Below are 19,493 nucleotides of genomic sequence, written 5' to 3'. Positions count from 1 at the left end.
CCTTGGCAACAAGATTGACCGAACACCGTTCGGCAATCCGAACGCTAAAAATGAATGCACCCCTAGTAAAGCATTACTCAGATCTCCAACATAAACATACAGACATACGGTGGTACATTATAAAAAATTGCAACCACACAAATATTGCTAATACAGAGCAATTTCGCAAAAAACGCGAAGTTTACTGGATATTCCGCTTGGCGACATATTCCAAAGGTTTGAACAATGAAATACCGTGGGAAAACGCCATTAAATATAATAATTAAAAAATGTTTACCCAAGTAAACTATATACCCGTAGATAATACCGCCTAAAAAATAGTGAACTCGTATATAATTAAATTAAATGAATAGAATAGGCAATAATATAACACAAAATAAAATACATATAGGGCTCTTGAAAATCGGACGGGAACACTGTATATATAAAATGTTGTGAACCTAGGCAAGGCCCCGTCATAGAAATAGAATGCACGGCCTTTTGCTTAATACCAGATGAGAATAAAACATAAACTGTTCTAAGTTGCAACCATATGCCTAAAATATTTTAATAATCTAGTCATAAAATGTATATAAAATATAGAATTGATAGTAATCACAGTTTCAATGGAACGTATTGATACTTCCCTTAATATGGCTACTGACAGTAGTACATCATCTATTTTTATCAGCAGAGATCGGTCCCTTCTCGCGACTAATGAGGCAGGACACTTCCCCTAACATGGCTATGGTCAGTAGTGCATTATTTATTTTTACTAGCAGGGATTGGTTCCCTTTTGAGACTAATGAGCCACCGTACATGCAGCACGTCAGAGTAAAGAGACGAGAGGATCAATTAACTAAAGACTCGCGCCTTTTTTACAAAATATAAAAAGGGAGTAAACCAGAGTAAGCAATACACCGCAACAGACCCCCATTTGAGGCCACGCGTACGGATGCTACCGGGTAAGTGTTCGCATAGCTTGTAACTGAGAGGCCATTTAGATAGAAATAGCTGCGCAAAATAGGAAAGGGGCTTTTGTTTTAGCACAAACTCTTTGCGAGTATTAATGCAGTAAGATACACCATGAATACGAATGAAAATATAAAGTAAATGTGAATCTGAATGATAATTGGTAACTATTGCATGTGGCGTCTTGACGGATGTATTTCAGATAAGACCCATATATACAAGAAACTACCGCCACAAAATATCAGCGGAGGTGATAGAAGATCGTTACTTAGCATGTTATTTTGCCGGAGTTAGACTGCACAACACTCGTTTATAAAAGATCACCGCTACATAATATCAGCGAAGGTGATAGAAGATTATGAACCCTGTAACAAAATGACATTAAATTTTATAAATAAACTCGATAAATAACCATACTCTATGTAAAGCGCTATGAATCTTTTGTCATGTCAAACTCCCTTTTTTACATAAAAAGTAATTCATTAGTATGTTAATAAAAGGCATAACATATGAAAATGTAGAGAACATTAATATACTTGCAACTTAATAAAACGATTTTTTGGTTTTCCCTGTTCTTTCTAGACAACAATCAAAAGAGAATAGGAGGTCATCCATGCCCCTATCTACCTAAAGTGGGAAACTAGAACCATCAAATCATAAGGTAACATTTGAGGACAGCCTCCCAAGTGGATAGTACATTTGTTTTTAAAAAAACCTGATTAGGTCTGTGAAGGCGGTATTAACATCATGACTTTAGCCCTACTATGCCTTATTTTTATAGGTTCAGCCCCAAGCAACGCTAAGTGCTATTTGACATCCTTTAATCACGGTTGGCGACAGACGCTATATATTCAGTGCTAAATTACCACTCCAACCACGGTCAGCATCTATTGAGGTATTTACCACTACAGTGTTAGATTATATCAAAGACTTCAGAAAATCAATTATATAGCCTTATAACAATATATTATTTTCTGCAGTGTGTGCCTTTTTGAAATCAATACCATAAGATGAAACCTTGCGGATTAATAGACCTTGAACAATAATCCAAATAATCCAAATAGTAAAAAGAGGAATATATAAAAGGTTCACATCGCTACTCTTAAGGTAATCAGAAAAAATATGTATGTCTCTTTTTCAGTAAAGCACACACTACTTAAGTATTAAGAGCTTATGTCCATCTTCCTGTTTCTCTTCTATCCAAGGACCCAAAACTATTCTAAAAACATCTCCATACAGAGATAGAATTCAGACCCAGGCCTAGCTGCAAGCACTATCATTTGGGGTAAGAACTTAATATGTAGAGATGTGTAAGCTGAGATTCAGAGCTATATCCAATTGCATGTTCCTTTGTTCTTTGAACTACACATGTTAGGACTCTATGGAGAATAACTAAACACCCTCCCACTTATAGATATATACATCTCTCTGCTAGGACAGATATAGCCGACACTTTCAATGCCTCTAAATAGAATAGATTTTGTATTTTTCTACCTTACAGCCAGCATTCTGAATAATGCATGCCAGAGCCTCACTTAGTTAAATGAATGTAGCCTGAAGTTTGTAAATGTAGTGCACATTAACTGTAATAATATGTATCATACACGGATGTAAATATATTTTATCTTTTTTTAGAAATATCAAGTGGTTCTCCAGAAGAAGGCGTGAATACGCCGAAACGCGCGTAGAGACAAATCATTTACTCCACTTGTTTGGTCTTTTTTAACTGTTTTTATAAATATATGTATAAATTGAAACCATTGTCACTTGTAATATTGTCATTTGTAAAATTTATATGAAAGTAATTGTATGCTTTTTTAAGTATGTCAATGATTTGATTAAATATCTTTTGTAATTTTAATAAATTAATCATGAACAATACTTTTTCTTATTGTTAATAATTTGATGTGCACTACATTAGGTGATTTTTTGTTTGGCTACAACAATTAATGTTCCACAGTACCTGTTATTCCCCCAGGACTTATTAGTTGCCTAGGATAAGTTATTTTTATAATATTTGTGCCCTGACCTAGGAACTATCTAGCAGTATCAGGGGGTCCCTTCTGTTACATATCACATCATCCTGGACTCCTCACTCTCGATGACCAGACAAGTCAACGCCGTCTCATCATCATGCTTCAACATCCTACGCATGTTCAAAAAAACATTTAGCTGGATCCCCACCGAAACAAGAAAAACGGTCACCCACGCACTGGTCACAAGCCGGCTGGACTACGGAAACACCCTTTATGCCGGTACCACCGCAAAACTGCAGAAAAAACTCCAACGCATCCAAAATGCTTCAGCCAGACTCATACTAGACATCCCCCGTACAGACCACATTTCTGTTCACCTGAAAGACCTTCACTGGCTCCCCTTCAACAAGAGAATAACGTTCCGTCTCCTCACCCACGCACACAAAGCCCTATACGAACTTGGACCTGATTGTCTCAAAACGCGCCTTTCCTTTTACACCCCCACCCGCCAGCTGCGTTCGTCCAACCAAGCCCTCGCTGCTGTTCCACGCACCCACAAAGCCACCATGGTGGGAAGATCCTTCTCTTACTTAGCGGCCAAAACCTGGAATTCCCTTCCCATCCACCTCCGCTTTACTCCAAACCACCTAGCCTTCAGAAAACAGATTAAAACCTGGATATTCGATAAGTAAACTTCCCCCCCTTCCTCAAGCGCCTTGAGACCCTCTGGGTATGTAGTGCGCTATATAAATTCCAAGTTAACTTAACTTAACTTAACTTGGACATTGGTTGAGGTTAGGGAGAAGGGTGGGTGAGGTGTGGGATAGTTTATTTTTGTTAGGGAAATACATTTTATTTATACTTACACATACGATGTTAATGTTTTGTGGGGTTGTTACTGTTTCACAAATTTATGTACGTCATAAGGTTTCCTTGCTGATGCAGGGCAGCAGTCAGAATTGGATTTAAAAATTCTGCAAATGTTGTAACATGCAAACAGATAGATGCGGTACCCCTCACAGAGTTATATTTGTCCTACTAGTACTGTCAGGCGCTCCTCCTAGTCCATTATACCTCCCAGCAAACTTATCTTACCCTTGATGAGGATTAAGTTCGGCACAGCAATGACTGCATGATTTCACAAGAGAATGGAGAAGATGTTATGCTTGTGGTGGTAGCAGTAGACACTGGCGCTAGCATTTGCAAACAAAAAAAAAAAGAGACAGTCACTTGCCTGAGAGAGACTGTGTAAGTAGTAGAAAAGTGCAGTACAGAAGAAGACTGGCAAACAAACAATATTGAAACTGCTAAAGTAAAAGCAAACATAATGGTGGCAGGGACACCCTAGTACAAGAAGTTAAGAAGTTAAACTGTAGTTGTGTCGAAGGAGTGACTTAACACAATCGTAACTTGTAAACTTTACTGTTGTGAATCCAATCAATGCTGGCAATTAATTATGATGTATTAGGTGGGTCCCTTTGGAAAACCAATTGGCTTGTACATAAACTGAGCATGGTTGGGCAAGCAGATGAAGATCCTCGCCCTGCCTTGAAATTGAATTAGTGTTGCTTTCACCACATCTGCCCCAGCAACCGTGTGATCAATTGATGGGGTACATTAAATGTAGGCATTTTACACCTCAATATAAAATCACACAGCCCGGGGAAGAGGGTTAGGATTTGATGAATGGATGGGATGGGGGGTTTGGGGAAAGGTTTGACAAAGAAAAAACAGTACGCATGGACACAACAAAAGTAAAACAATCATTGAAGACGATGATGATCCACTATCCAATAAATCTATAAAAGGAGAAAAAGGAAATGCATGCATGATGAAGATAACTTGATGGTTAATGAGTAGTACTTAAATACTAATACATAATTACACAGTACAGGGAAGTGGTTTTAGATGAAATTTTCCTTGCCTGTATGCCCTCATAGAAACTCTAATTACCTGCTGTACCGGACTGAAAGCTAGCAAAGAAAATTAAAAAATAGTTGTAGGGAGCAATTAGCAAACAAAGTCACACAGTTGTAAAATGAATGAAGAGAATCAAATTATTTAAAAGACGAATGATGAATACAATACAAAATTAACTGTAGTATCCAGGTCCAATTGTGTAGTTGTATCTCGTCATTCATCTTGGTCCTCCCTTCCATGGACACTCTGCACATCATTCTTGGATGCCACTGGCTGGCTGATGAGGATTGGTAAGGTAAGTGTGAGTTGTAGCTCCAAGTATACTAGCACTGCGTAAAAGGCCGGCCTGTAAGTGTTGATGGAAAAACAAAAGGGGTATTGAAAAATAAATGAATAAAAAAAAGCATCAATTACGGTGTAGTTCAAAAAGACAAGACTCTTGAGCGAGAACACTTTCAAACTGAAGCTTGGATATATTGTGTCTATTCTAGTATTTACACAGCATTAATATTCAAGAACAACAGGACAGGAGCCAGCACAGAACAGGCCCATGGCACCAGGTCATGACCCAAGCTCCATTTACCTTAATTTTTGACAGAGCCAGACAAAAGTCATATACAGCAACCTTACATTTTCCAAATCAAGTTACTAAATCAATGTGCCACTGTCAGTCATCATACCACTATTCGACTCCACCACTGCATGGACATGTAGCCTAGGTCTGCTGTGGTTCTTGTTGAATGGTTGTGTTTACCTTCTATACCAGTTCATGAAACGCAGTTATTGCATCAATCATCCCAGATCCAACTGACAGGCTGTGTGCAAAGATAGTATGGTCTTCATCATGGTGTGGTATGTGTATGTGTTGTCCAAAAGACCAACACCAAGTCAGTCTGTAGTAAGTCCAGACTGCACCTGCAGTAGTAAGAGTGCAATTGGTTATTATTAAACAACAAGGAAACATTGACGATCACTTGAGTCACTTTTCCTTTGTTATTATTAACTAGTAGTATAGTTTGACTTCATGCACATTTGCTCAGAGTCAGCAAGCATCCAATGCAATGCATGGCATCATTCATTAATCATCATTCATTAATCATATACCTGTCTTAGCTCTTCTCTTTGGCTGTCAGATCTCCTTCTGAAAGTGATGACAAGTTTACTTTAGTTTTGGATGCCTGCTCAAGGTCTGACAGTGAAGAGTTAAGGATGCCTGCAGACAGAGGTGGTAGCTTTAAGACAGTGATGAGTTTCGGATTGGAAACAAAACAGAAGATGGCTATAGTCATGTACGTTTAACTTGTTGTGGAGGGACTGTTAGATGCTACATTATTGTACTATTCTCCATCTCCATCCAATGTCTGGCAAGATGGATATGTATTTAGGGTGAGTCAGGAAGATGGAGCAGGACTCTGAGGAGTGGATTGGACAGTTAAATGCACAGACATGCAACTCCAATAGGTAAATAAAATAAGAGACGGTGGTGATGGATGTGTTGTGGTTTGATTTGAACCAGAAAGATAGATATACACAAAATAAAGGAAGGGAGAAAGTAACAATTTGAAAGCCTAAGAAGAGGAACTCGTCCTCAAACTCTGGTGGTTCAGAAAGAAGTAGGTCATGTAACCCGGAGCCGTTCTCCTCTTCCTACTGTGATTCACGTATTTTGTAGTCTGGTGGTATGAAGTGCTGATTCATTTTGATCATGGTTAACCTCTCACGCTTTTGGGCGAGAGACTGGTCCTTTTCACAGTTACAATGGCACCAACAGCACTGAAAACACTCTCTGAAGTGACACTTGCGACAGGGCAAACCAGATACTTTTTCGCCAGCCTGCTGAACACTGGCCATTGGCTTCTTTTCCCATACCAATATACCAATGGGATTTGCTCCATGAAGACCTCTATTGTGTCATCCAGATAGGCCTGGGCCTTCTGCTCAATGTTCAGGGGTGCTCCGATTTGCTTGGTTTCTTTTGACTTTTCATCAGTAACGGACTTACCCATCCCTTTTCGTAGAAATCAAGCAGTTATTTTTTTTGCTGTGTCTGACTAATCTGATCCTGTTGGTGCTGGTATTGACATTATTGGTAGTGGTGGTGACTGCTGGGAATCAAACGCACTGCTCTCATGCCCTGAAGAAGAACTTGACTCTGGATGCCCTGTAATACTTGCTCTGTTCTGGGCTGGCACTAGCAGGCCTCTAATTGGGAGCCGTTTGTTTTCTAAATCAGTGGCTTCCTCAGCTATTAAAGTTTTGTACTTGGCAGCATCCACTTCTAAAAAAGGAATTACTGCATTACTGTTCAGAAATAATTGGTTCGCCAAATAACATGCGTCTACTTTGTCTTCCACACCTTCGTATGCTTCAGACACCTTCTTCAGCTGTTGCTCTAGCATGTACAACAATGGGATAGCTTGGCCCATAGTACAGTCTTCCCTGCTGACTGCATGTGTGAAGACCTCAAAAGGAAGTAGCATCTCTGTCAGGCATTTAATGAGGTCCCATTGCCGCATCTCAACGGTCATGGCTTTCACAGTAGGATCTCCTAATCTTCTTGTCATGACATAAGCTTTAAGTGGTATGTACTTCTCAAACAGATGATCAGGCATATAATAAATTGAGTTCCAACGTGTTGGCACCTCCTGGATGAGTGCTTTGAGTGGCATTTTATGCTCACATTGAGTGATCCTTAGCTGCTTCCGGGCTTTAAAAGAATGGTTGAAATGTGTGCATATTCTTCTGCAGGTGGTCAGTAAGTTGCTGACTTTGCTTTCATTTTTCAGAAAGTCTTAAACAACAATGTTAATTCAGTGTGCCAAACACGGGACCCTGAAATAGCCACCATCTTTCATGGCCTTAACTATATTACTGCCATTGTCCGTGGCAACAAAACCAATGTTAAGCCTTCTTGGTCGCAGCCTTTCAAAGACCTTGCTGTTAAACTCAGCCAAAATGTTTGCAGCAGTACGAGATTTCTCCTTAGCAAAAATGGCTACAGTTGCATGTGTGCGAGTGTCATTAAAAATCTCAGCAGTGTCAACACCTGCAGATAGCTTTCTCTAACACCCGAAAAAGAGATCCAGTGTGCAGTGATGCACATGTAATCTGTGGCTTGGCAACTGGTCCACGTGTCTGTTGTCAGGTGGATACTCTGAACAGCACTCTGTTTTAAGGCTTTTCCAAGCAATTTCAGCAAGTCATGATGTATTGCTGGAACAGCAACTCTGGCAAAATAGTAGCGGCTGGGACCCTTCCATTTTGGGCAGATGGTTGTCACAAATTCAAGAAAACCCACCCCTTCAACAAAAGAAAAATGAGAAGGTCCAATACTAACATTTTAGCCAGCTTCACATTGTACAAACGGGCTAAAGGGTGGTTGCGTTCGTACTGTCCCTCCTGCCTAGTAAACATGCTAAGAATGGTACGCTGCTCTGTATTCCTTTCTGTTCGGCTTGACGCAGCACTTTGCATTGCTGTACTCCTTGGTGTCCCCGGCTGACTCTTACTCTTGTGCCACTGAGATGTTGCTGATGTTGAGGATGTGGGCTGTACCACTGCAGTGCTGGGGACAGGGCTACTTTGTGTACCACTACCAGATAGAATGTCTCCCTCTTCTTCGTCTTCCTGTTCGACCATGAGTGGACCTTCTACTCGTTTAGCCACACTAACATCAATTGTTCCAATTTTTATGCTTCGAAGGTGGTCCTCGGACTAGATTGTGTTTTTTTTTTCAAATGGGTCATTTGACCTCCGGTACCATAGTTTGTACCAAGCTTACCACGACTAACAGAGGTATGACAAATGGAGCATATAGCAATGTTCGCCTCCTTTACGCTAACCGTAAAGAAGTCCCACACTGGGGAGCTTAACTTTTGTCTCTTGCTAGAGGTGCCACTTCCAATGCCGGATGAACTGGAGGGTCGACCTCCATAAGTGTAAGGCTTTCTGGAACCTTCCTTTTCCCTAGCCTGGTCTTGGGATGTGTCTCCCTCTCATGCTCAGGTTGTTGTCGCTCCCAAGTGAGAGCTAGATCATCAGAAGGGATACTTGGCGAAGAGCTCGATGAACTAACCCTCCTTTTCCTTGGTAGGGATTTTGAAGACAATAGATCTCTTGCATGAGTGGCTTCCTGATCTTCTTCCTCTGCATGAGGCTCAATTTCCTGAACTGCCCCTACTTTGGGAGGAACAACAACTACAATTGCGGGCGGTGGTTGCAGTTGTTGTTGTTCATCACTTTTCTGCTGTGTTCCCTCTTGCTCTGATTGTGTACTACTTTGAGATAGTGATAACTTTATCTCAAGCTCAGCATCACTGCTTTCCACCACTAGGTTGGCTACCTCTTCCACACTCATCTGCTTGGGCCTGGAATGGTGGGTTGGGCCCACTGATGCAGAAGTGCTGCCCCCAGATTGCCCCCCGGACACTGCTGCTGCAGGCATACTTTTTGGTTTCCCAAAAAAGGTTTTTGGGTCAACACCAGACTTAAGTGTCAATTCCTTCTTCTGTTCTTCCTTCTTCTTCTCAGCAACTTTCTTGGCCTTGGAGGACATGGTACCTGCTTTATTTGGGCCCATCTTCCTCAGATGTCAGCAGCACTCAGTTGCACAAGTTGAAAAGATGTTTAGTCAGGTCACACCACACGACACGTACAACAGCAGGACATCTGTCTGGCAGTACAACGGGCGATTGATGATGACAGACACCTCCTCCTCAATCTTTTTTGCACCTACAAGCAAAGAAGGCAGAAGAACATCAGTCAAATGTGGAATTTGTTGTACTTTAATTTTAATTACTATTAGTGTTAGTACACTCAGTAAGAGTAAGAATAGCAAAGAACTAAAATACAATTGTAGTGGAAGTTGAACCTGTTTGTCTTTAATGTGTGCTTCATGTCGGATGGACCTGCAGCTGCAATGGGGATGGAAACAGTAAGCCAACAGGTACTATGGAAAGACCGACAGGCCTATGTGGCAAAAACAAAACAGCACACTACTACTACCACCACCACGGCCCCAGCCACCTGGTCACTCATCACAGGCACAAGGGTAAGGCCAAGAAAACAATGAACTCAAGCAGGCCTATATTCCTATATGGCCAGACAAAGGAGGATGCCTGTTACACATCACAGATTTAATGCAAAAAAGAAAATTTGCATGGCTAAAAAGGTTGGAAAGTTACACAACAACAACACATAAAATAAAGGCATTTATTAACACACATCCAAAAAGTTAACTACACCCCAAAAAACAACATTTGGGAATTCAATCCAATGCCATCCATGCCCTAAATGATGTTTAAATTCAACAGACAACATAGAAACAGCTACATCAAGCACCCCCGATGAGTATCTCTGGGAGACTAGGCCTACTGGCAGAATAGGCCACAAGTTTGGAGGCCTTTGGCAAAATCGCAGTGGAAGGTCACACAAAATGTCCGCCACCACATGCTGGCCACCAGCAACAACATGAAAAGAAAGAGAAGACAGACAATGCATGCCTATGGCAAAAGCACAATGCTTGGCTTCACAAAATGGCCACCATCCACATGGTCAGCCCACCCAAAATAAGCAAAATGATCATTTTCGAGAAGGTTTTATCATGCTCGAGAGATATTCTTTGCCAGATTGTAGTTTCTGCGTGTTCAGAAACGCGATCTTACCAACACTGCGCCGGAAGGAAGATGACGGGTTCGGATGTCCAAATGACATGATCGCGTTTGCACAGTCTCGCGGGATAGTGCGGGCGAGTTCCAAACCTCGTGGCGCATGCTACGGGAGAGAAAATCGAGCCGGCAAACGCAGAACTACAGTAAGTCGTTACCGCGCACGCGAGAACGCATATTGAGCACGTGAGGAAGAAAACAACTACGCTACGCTATAGATTGTGAAGTATTTGACAACTTCGCGTTCACTGTGAAGCGCAAAGTTGCCGAAACTTCGCAAACTCTGCCAGTGGAGCGTAGGTCACCATCCAGGGTTAATTATAAACAATATGTCCAGTAAATAACAGTTTGGTATATGTTCACCAATGATTTACACAGAAGGTACATCTGAAAGTATGATTCACGATTAAATCACTGCATCTGACGAAAGTTACTCAGTTCAATTATTCTTTATTAATTTTCTTCATTTAAAAAACACCATTGTATAGTGGTTATAGTAGCCAACGAGTTTCATCCTACATGGACTTCTTCAGGGCTCCAATGTGTTGACCCACAAATACACCACACAGACCTTCCCTGCAATTTGAGCACACAAACTCTACGCCGATGCTTCCATGCTGCTGGGATCCGAGACAAGGCTCTGGACTGGACTACCTCCTTCCTCTCCGGCAGAACCCAGAGCGTCTGCCTCTCCCCTTTCTGCTCTGAAGCCACCGAGATCATCTGCGGCGTACCCCAGGGCTCATCACTCAGCCCAACATTGTTCAACATCTACATGGCACCGCTCGGCCATGTCGCCCGACTGTATGATCTCAACATCATCTCCTATGCCGACAATACCCAGCTGATCCTATCCCTCACCAAGGACCCCCTCACCGCCAAAACCAACCTCCACGAAGGAATGAAAGCCATCGCTGAGTGGATGAAGAACAGCCACCTGAAGCTAAACTCGGACAAGACAGAAGTCCTCCTCCTGGGCTCTACCCTTTCGGCCTGGGATGACTCCTGGTGGCCGACCACACTGGGAACAGCACCAACACCTACAGATCACGCAAGCATCCGGGGGTTCATCCTCAACTCTACTCTCTCCATGACAAAGCAGGTCAACGCCATCTCATCCTCATACTTCAATACCCTCCGCATTCTCCACAACATCTACAAGTCGATCCCCACTGAAACAAGAAGAACAGTCACCCAGGCCCTCATTAGCAGCAGGTTGGACTACGGAAACGACCTCTACGCAGGGGCCTCGGCAAAACTGCAGAAAGGACTTAAACGCATTCAGAACGCCTCTGCACGCCTGATCCTTGACATCTCTTACCGCAGCCACATCACACCCCAACTGAGGGACCTGAACTGGCTCCCCGTCAACAAGAGGATCATATTCAAGCTCCTCAACTGCGCACACAAGGCACTCCACAACACCGGACCAGCATACCTCAACAGACAACTCACCTTCTATACCCCCAACCACCAGCTCCGCTCCTCCAACCTCACCCTCGCCACCGTCCCCTGCATCCGAAGAGCAAACTCCGGTGGCAGATTGTTCTCACACCTCGCAGCCAAGATGTGGAACACCCTGCCCATCCTCCTACGGCAGACCTAGGACCTGTTAACCTTCAGAAGACTGCTCAAGACCTAGCTATTTGAGCAGTTGTAGCATCCCCCCTGAGCCTTGAGACCCCGGGGGTGAGTAGTACGCTTTACAAATGTTTTGATTGATTGATTGATTGATTGAATACAAACATTGGCCGTGTGTGGGTGGGTTCATGGGGCCAGTGTGGGCTATTTCTTAGAAGATCCTGAAGTAAGTTGATTTTGCTTCCAACCCATTTGCCCCACCAAGTGTGGCATCAATTGATGGTGTAAATCAAGCCACACCTCAATAAATCACAGCCTAGGGGACGAAGGTTAGGGGTTTGATGAATGGATGGGAAGTGGAAGATGCGCAAAGTTTTGTTAAAGACAAACACTGCACAAGGACAACATTAAAATTTTGGTTTAGTTTGATCATCGTCAATCTCTCTACATTTTAAGGGAAGAGACTAGCCCTTCCTTCTGTAACAGCCACACCAGCTACACTGAAAAAACGCTCAGAATACACGCTGGTGACAGGACAAGCCAGATACTTTATTGAGCTCTGGCTATTGGCACATCTTCACAGACCTATACATCAATGAATTTCGATCTACATAGATCTACAAACTCCTGAAACATCCTGTGAATGGTCATTGGTACTGTCACTTGCTCAATGTAATATAATGTATTAGCACGTTTGTAGAGCACAAACTGTCACTCCGGGGAGCATCATGGCCCTAAACTGAACCTTGGGGTGAGATACCAAAAGTCTGGTTGACTGCTGACAGTAGGAGAAGGGACTCAGATCAGAGTTTTGCAGAGAGTGTCGGATGCACTGAAAAACCAGGTTTTTAAGACCTTCCTGAACTGGGACTCAGATGTAATCTGGCATAGCTGTGGAGGAAGCTTGTTCCATGCCTTTGAGCCTATCACTGTCAGTGATTTTCCTCCCTTCGATGTCTCTCTGAGAGCTGGTATTTTTAACAGATTGTCATTTGCTGATCTTAAACTTCAGGAAGGAATGTCACGCTTAAAACGTGTATGAAGGTATTGAGGGCCCAAAGAGTGGAAGGCCCTAAAAGTGATGAGAAGAACCTTAAAAAGGACACTTTTATGGATTGGCAGCCAGTGGAGTACAGATGACGTTCTCTGACACTTCAGTACTAGTCGGGCTGCAGCATGCTGGACCATTTGTAGCCTATGTAGGACTGACTTATTATTGCCTGCATAGAGGCTATTACAATAATCTTGCCTAGATGTAATAAGGGCTATAGCCACTGTTTGCCATGCTGAAAAGGGAATCAGGTTGGAAAATGTATTTAGGCTTTATATAATATGGAAGCAGGTTCCAGCCACTGCCAAAGATTGCTGTTTAAATGACAGAGTGGTGTCAAATTTTATTCCCAAATTTCGGACCACATTTACTGTATTTGGAGGAGGAGTGGTGTTTGCTGGCCACCAGAGTTTGGGTGAGAAAATGTGTTCTTGGCCCAAGGGTAACATTTCCATTTATTCGGAATTACACTTCAGGTGGTTAGTAGTCATCCAACTGAAAGTTGCAGGAAGGCATTTGCAGAGGTTTTCTTCTGCCTGGCTGGTGTTATTCTCCAGCACCAAGCTTAGCTGCATATCATCCGCATATGAGTTGTTATATTAAAGGACAATATCAGCTTGATCAGTGGGGCCATATAAACATTAAAAAGGGTCGGACTAAGAATCGATTCCTGAGGTATTCATGAGAGAAGTGCCTTTTCTTGTGACTTTTATTGACCAAGTGTGATCACTTGCTTGCGATCCTGCAGGAAGTTCTTTATCCACACCAGAACAATACCAGAGATGCCAAAGGATGCCAGGCGGTCTAAAAGGATGGCATGTGAGACTGTGTCGAAAGGACTAGACAGGTCTAACAGTACCAGTACTGCTCCTTTTCCCTGATCCATAGCTGCTTTAAGGGTTTCAGCCGTATACAATAATGCAGATTCTGTGAAGTGTTGGGCTCTAATGCCAGATTGATTGGAGTGAAGTAGATTTGCTTTCTTCAAATATGTTGTAAGTTGCTTATTTAAAAATGTTTCTGTCATCTTACACAGACTTGGTAGGAGGGAGATGGGGCGCAGATTGGACAGAGCGGCAGGTTCCGCAATTTGTTTCTTTTGGAGAGGCTTTACAGCTGCAAGTTTTCAGTCTGTCGGAATCTTGGCTGTAGGAAGAGAGGAATTTATTATATTCACAATTTCAATGAGAGCGTATAATAATATTGTGTGACAGGGATCAAAAGGGGAGCCAGATTTAATAGCCAGAATTGCCTGGCACGATTCTTCCAAGGAAATTTTTCAAAAATTTGCATACAGAATCTGCCCAGATCTGCACACACATCATTATTAATGAAGGAAAGAATAGGAGGGGGAAATCGTTTTGTAGTATAAGAACTTTCTCTTCAAAGAATTCTGCAATATCATTACAAAGATTCTGAGAGGGGGAATCTCTTTTTGTAAACTTTTAGGGTTTGTAACTTGATGGTTTTAATCAGGGCATGATATTTCCTGAGGGCTGCTTTAAAATTGATTAGCTCTATCTCATCATAATTTCGGCACCATCCACGTTCTAGTGACCTGACATGGCTTTGCAATTTTTTCAGGGTTGGTGAGTACCATGGGACAGAGGGCTTCTTCTTTGGTCTGCTGTGATGTGGAACCGGGGGAACCAGCCAATCTTTCAGGCTCAAACTGTTTTGCCATCGCTACTGGACTTGATACCTGCCAATTGAAACCAATAAAATGTAGAAGTTGGGTCCAGTCATTCTCTTGTTGTTGTTGTTGTTGTTGCTGGTGTTCTGGTTGATGGTATTGTTGACTACCGTGAGACAAGACCACCCTCTCTCGAAGATGAAGGTTGCACCCCAGAACTGCCAGTGGAACATGAAGTTCCAGCTGTTGTTCTTCCAATTCTACAGCTTGCTCTACAATCCACCTCTTGTATTGTAAAGCATCCCCTTCAGAAAAAGGAATGCAAATTGGCAGAATTTATTTGTACCGTGAATCACGTTGTCTGGCACAGATGTACTCTTTGGATCTGATGATGTGATGTTGCAGCCATGTATTACAATCCTTGTGAAGGAATAAGGTCTCAATCAAGGCATTTGCTTCTGTGTTTTCATTCACACCTGCGGGGGCTAACCTTCCAGGCACCTTCTTTACCTGGTCCACTAAGAGATGAAACAATGGGATAGCTTGGCCTATCGTACTGTACTGCTTGTTAACTTCCTATGTGAAAACTGCAAAAGGGAGTTGCATCTGTGCCAGTCACAAATGGCGGCCTATTTTGGCTTGATTAGCGTCTTCAAAGGCATCTTCGATTGACTAGCACGTTAGTTTGTTTGAGGTTAGATAATACCCAGGGGTTGTTTTTCTAATGACCTAGTTTTGGACAAAGATTATTCCAAACGCGACGTTGCTAAGGGTGACAAGCTGCGATACTGTCAGAAGTATTGCAGCACACAAAGTGTTCTAGTCCATCGTTTGTATCTACCTGCTGTCTTATGGTTCTATATTAGAGAAAGGACCAGTCTGGGTAACTCGAGCAGGACGCCACTACGCGCGGCAGCCCTTTCAACTTTCGGTAAGAACGGGGAGCGTTCCAACGACTACGGTCGTTTATTAACATCCTATTCAGTCATTAGATCACCGCAATTCACAGAACAAACTGACTATAATGATGATTATAGTTAGTTTGTTCTATAGAAATTGCGCAACATGCTTTTTTGAGAATGGATATAGGCAGGATTTTTGTATGACCTGAAGTTGCAATTATTTTCTGTAAATAGTTCGTATGTTGACATTTTTATTTTTCTGTCAAATTCAGCTATTTTCTTTTCTTTACTCCTGTCTTGCTTTTCTTTAACTATGCACATCTTCCACAATTCGTTTTGTTTATTCATGAGTTACACCACTCACAAATGGCGGCCTATTTTGGCTTGATTAGCATCTTCAAAGGCATCTTCGATTGACTAGCACGTTAGTTTGTTTGAGTTTAGATAATACCCAGGGGTTGTTTTTCTAATGACCTAGTTTTGGACAAAGATTATTCCAAACGCGACGTTGCTAAGGGTGACAAGCTGCGATACTGTCAGAAGTATTGCAGCACACAGCGTGTTCTAGTCCATCGTTTGTATCTACCCGCTGCCTTATGGTTCTATATTAGAGAAAGGACCAGTCTGGGTAACTCGAGCAGGACGCCACTACGCGCGGCAGCCCTTTCAACTTTCGGTAAGAACGGGGAGCGGTCCAACGACTACGGTCGTTTATTAACATACTATTCAGTCATTAGATCACCGCAATTCTAATGGGACGTCAATTTACATTGACAGGATACTTTCACTGAGACTTCGGCGAGACCGTATTTAAAGCGCAAAGGCTCGCAGGTAAAGCACCTTCCATATAACTGTTAAGTGGCCTCGCATTACGAAGCTCAATTCAGTGCACTGATTGCGATCCTTGTTTCATTTAGGTTCTCAAGAGATCGGAATACAACGCAGGTGAGCTCTTTAAATGAGCGCTCATGACGTTCGAATATGCAGTTTTTTTCATATTTTTTGCATAAATTTCCTTTCGTTTCGCTTCTTGTTTTCTCTACAGATTATTCACAAAAAGACTGCAGGTAAACGTCTATAAAAGCATGGCACGCGCAGTGTATATCTTAGTTTAGATAGATTTCACATACCAATATAAGCATCGCTTTCTTTTTTAGAAAACATAAATATACTGGACATGATGATTCTAAATGGGAACTCATAATTCCCTTACGTCTTTGTTAAGAAGCTGTTTCATTACAGAAACCTCTTGTTAATGAGTTTAGTCTTATCTTGGCATCAGGAGTAATAAGATTTCTTCTTTTTTCATCCTTTTTCCCCCTCCCCTTTTTTTTGTTTCTCTTTTTTTTTTTTGTTTGTTTCTCTTTGTTCTAAACAGACCCCTGACGAAGAGGCTTCAGCCCCGAAATGCATTGGGTGTTGATTCATTCTTACGTTTTATGTTTTACAAATCAATGAATTTGTTTGCATTTGATTCATGTGATGATATAAACAACAATGTTGAAAAAAAAGTGAAAAAATGAAGTAGTGATGACAGGAATTATATGTTTTGATTAAATAAATTGAATGTACTAACAACTAATTGCATTGAAGTAGTGCGTACTGGAGTCCAGGTGACTCATGACACCAGGCCACATTCATCTATTGGCAGACTAGGCCATATAGTGAATTACATCAATATTGCAAACTTATTAAAAAACATGGAGAAGACAATGTACTGAACTGTGCAAAAATTTTCATTTACAAAGCAAGATAATTTCATGCACAAATAAACTAGGCCCCTACTAAAACAGCCGTCCACCCACAACAATACATTTTAAAAATTGAATAAAAGTACAAAAAAATCCAGGTGCATGCCCCCAGTCTAACAACAAACAGTCTTAAACACCAGTTTTTCAACTTACTTGTGATATCTCAAAAATAATGCCCTTAAATCCAATGGTATTCATGCACCACACAAGGAGAGTGATTCTTCCGGCTCCAAATTCCACATAAAAGTGACCATGAGAGGGACAAATAACTGGGCGGGGCATGCTGGGCAAGAACAGGAAGCTGAGTCTTTTGGGCACTTCCTTCCTGTTTGAAAAAAGGAAAAAGAAAATGCTTTTCACACAAAAATAAACAACTCCAAAAGGCCTTTTTGAGAAGAAAATCCACTTCAAAAGCCTCTCAGCTGCATCTCAAGCACAAAAGCTATTAAAGCTCTCCGTTTGCAATCACGATCGGCACTATATTGGCGCTGTCACAGCAGGAAGCTATGCAAGGGAGCGTGAAGTCTTGCAAGAGGGCATTAGTAGTGCCAGAAGTCTTGCATGCACTCTCAAGCAGCCTGAGAGTATCTTGGCACTTGTGAGTAAGTGCAAAACAAAACTCAAGCTCGCAAACAGGAAAAAAACTCTGCATCATACATGAAAGGCTGATTTCCTCCACAGAGTGCCCACATTCTGCAAAATCCATGAGCTTAGTTGTACCCCCAGGCCTACTCCCTACCCATACAGACTAGTTTCTGATTCTAGAATAACGTATGGCTGGAAACTGAATATGGCTCCGCCCTTCCAGGCAATCCTGTAGTCCAACCACCATTGAAGATCGGTTCTTGTCTTCATAGTTAGAACAATCAATAACAAATTGCTCCCTTCTGAAAAATGACACATTGACATGTTACTGCACACAGTTGTATAGACTAAGCATGGGCGTAAAATCCGTTCCGCTCGCGGAATTGGCTGATTTTTGGTAAATTCGCAATCCGCGAACTCTCGCGAAATTACCAAAAATCCGCAAATTCGCACGCGGTGGATTTTTTTGCTTGGTGATACAATATTGCGGCACGCGGCGTTCACTTACTGTCATTCAGCGTTTGCAGAGTTGTTTTTCTCGATGTTTTGCGAGTGCTGCGCCATTTTGGATCTTGCTGCGGGATCCCGCGGGAGTTTGGCGACTGCGATTACGTCATCGCGGCTTGCCACCTTGCACAGCGAGAGTTTGTCAACGCGAGTACGCAGTGATCACGTATCGTGGGAGTTCACAATTGCGAACACGTAGATGCGGCGGGCAGCAACAATCTAGCACTCGAGAAATTAAAAAATTTGCAATTCTGCACAGGAAATCCACCAGCAAGCAGCATAAACCTTCTGAAAATTATGATTTTTATCAGAATAACTCCTCAGGTTGACATTTGCCTGCACTTTTTTTGCACGGAGTCCATTTTGGGGGCTGGGGGGTGGGAGGAAGGAAGTGCCCCACAGTCTCCAACTTCCTGTTCCTGTCCAGCAGGCTCCTCCCAGTGCTTTGTCCATGTCCTGGTCACTTTGATTTGGATCTTGACCTGGAAGGATTACGTTTTGTGGATGCTGCTAGATATTTGGATTTGAGGCCTTTTTGACTTTCTTTGGATCACTTTTGGATTAGAAATTTCACAAGTAAGTTTGTTGGGGGCATTACAGTTGCTGCAACTACAATTTTGGAATTTTCGATTTTTGGGCTGTTGTTGGGGCCTTTTGCCCAGGGGTAGTGAGTGGTGCATGGACTGAGTCTTTCTGCGGGGTCTCTTTAATGTAAACATCATGGATGGCATGGGATTGTGCTGATGTTTGGGTGTTTTTCGATTTATTTGGCTGCTGTTGGGGCCTTTTGCCCAGGGCTAGTGAGTGGTGCATGGGCCTAGTCTTTCTGTGGGGTGTCTTGAATTTAAACATCATTGAGGGCATGGATGGCATGGGATTGTGCTGATTTTTATGTGTTTTTCGATTTTTTTGGCTGCTGTTGGGGCCTTTTGCCCAGGGCTAGTGAGTGGTGCATGGGCCTAGTCTTTCT

The 19,493-nt window shown here is 42.2% G+C and overlaps 2 long non-coding RNA genes across 2 annotated transcripts; both read left to right on the top strand.

Annotated features, from left to right (window-relative positions):
* Positions 1-812: 812 nt before the first annotated feature.
* On the top strand, positions 813-2,832 carry LOC147689496 (uncharacterized). Its single transcript, XR_015300622.1, has 3 exons — positions 813-944; positions 1,534-1,612; positions 2,587-2,832. It is a non-coding gene; the product is annotated as an uncharacterized LOC147689496 (long non-coding RNA).
* On the top strand, positions 1,714-2,360 carry LOC147689497 (uncharacterized). Its single transcript, XR_015300621.1, has 3 exons — positions 1,714-1,846; positions 1,932-2,046; positions 2,210-2,360. It is a non-coding gene; the product is annotated as an uncharacterized LOC147689497 (long non-coding RNA).
* Positions 2,833-19,493: the final 16,661 nt, after the last annotated feature.

Source organism: Lissotriton vulgaris, chromosome 10, assembly GCF_964263255.1.
Source record: "Lissotriton vulgaris chromosome 10, aLisVul1.2, whole genome shotgun sequence".
In the NCBI taxonomy this organism is placed as follows: domain Eukaryota; kingdom Metazoa; phylum Chordata; class Amphibia; order Caudata; family Salamandridae; genus Lissotriton; species Lissotriton vulgaris.
The sequence above is the reverse complement of the archived record's forward strand: the minus strand, read 5'-3'. Positions and strand labels throughout refer to the sequence as shown.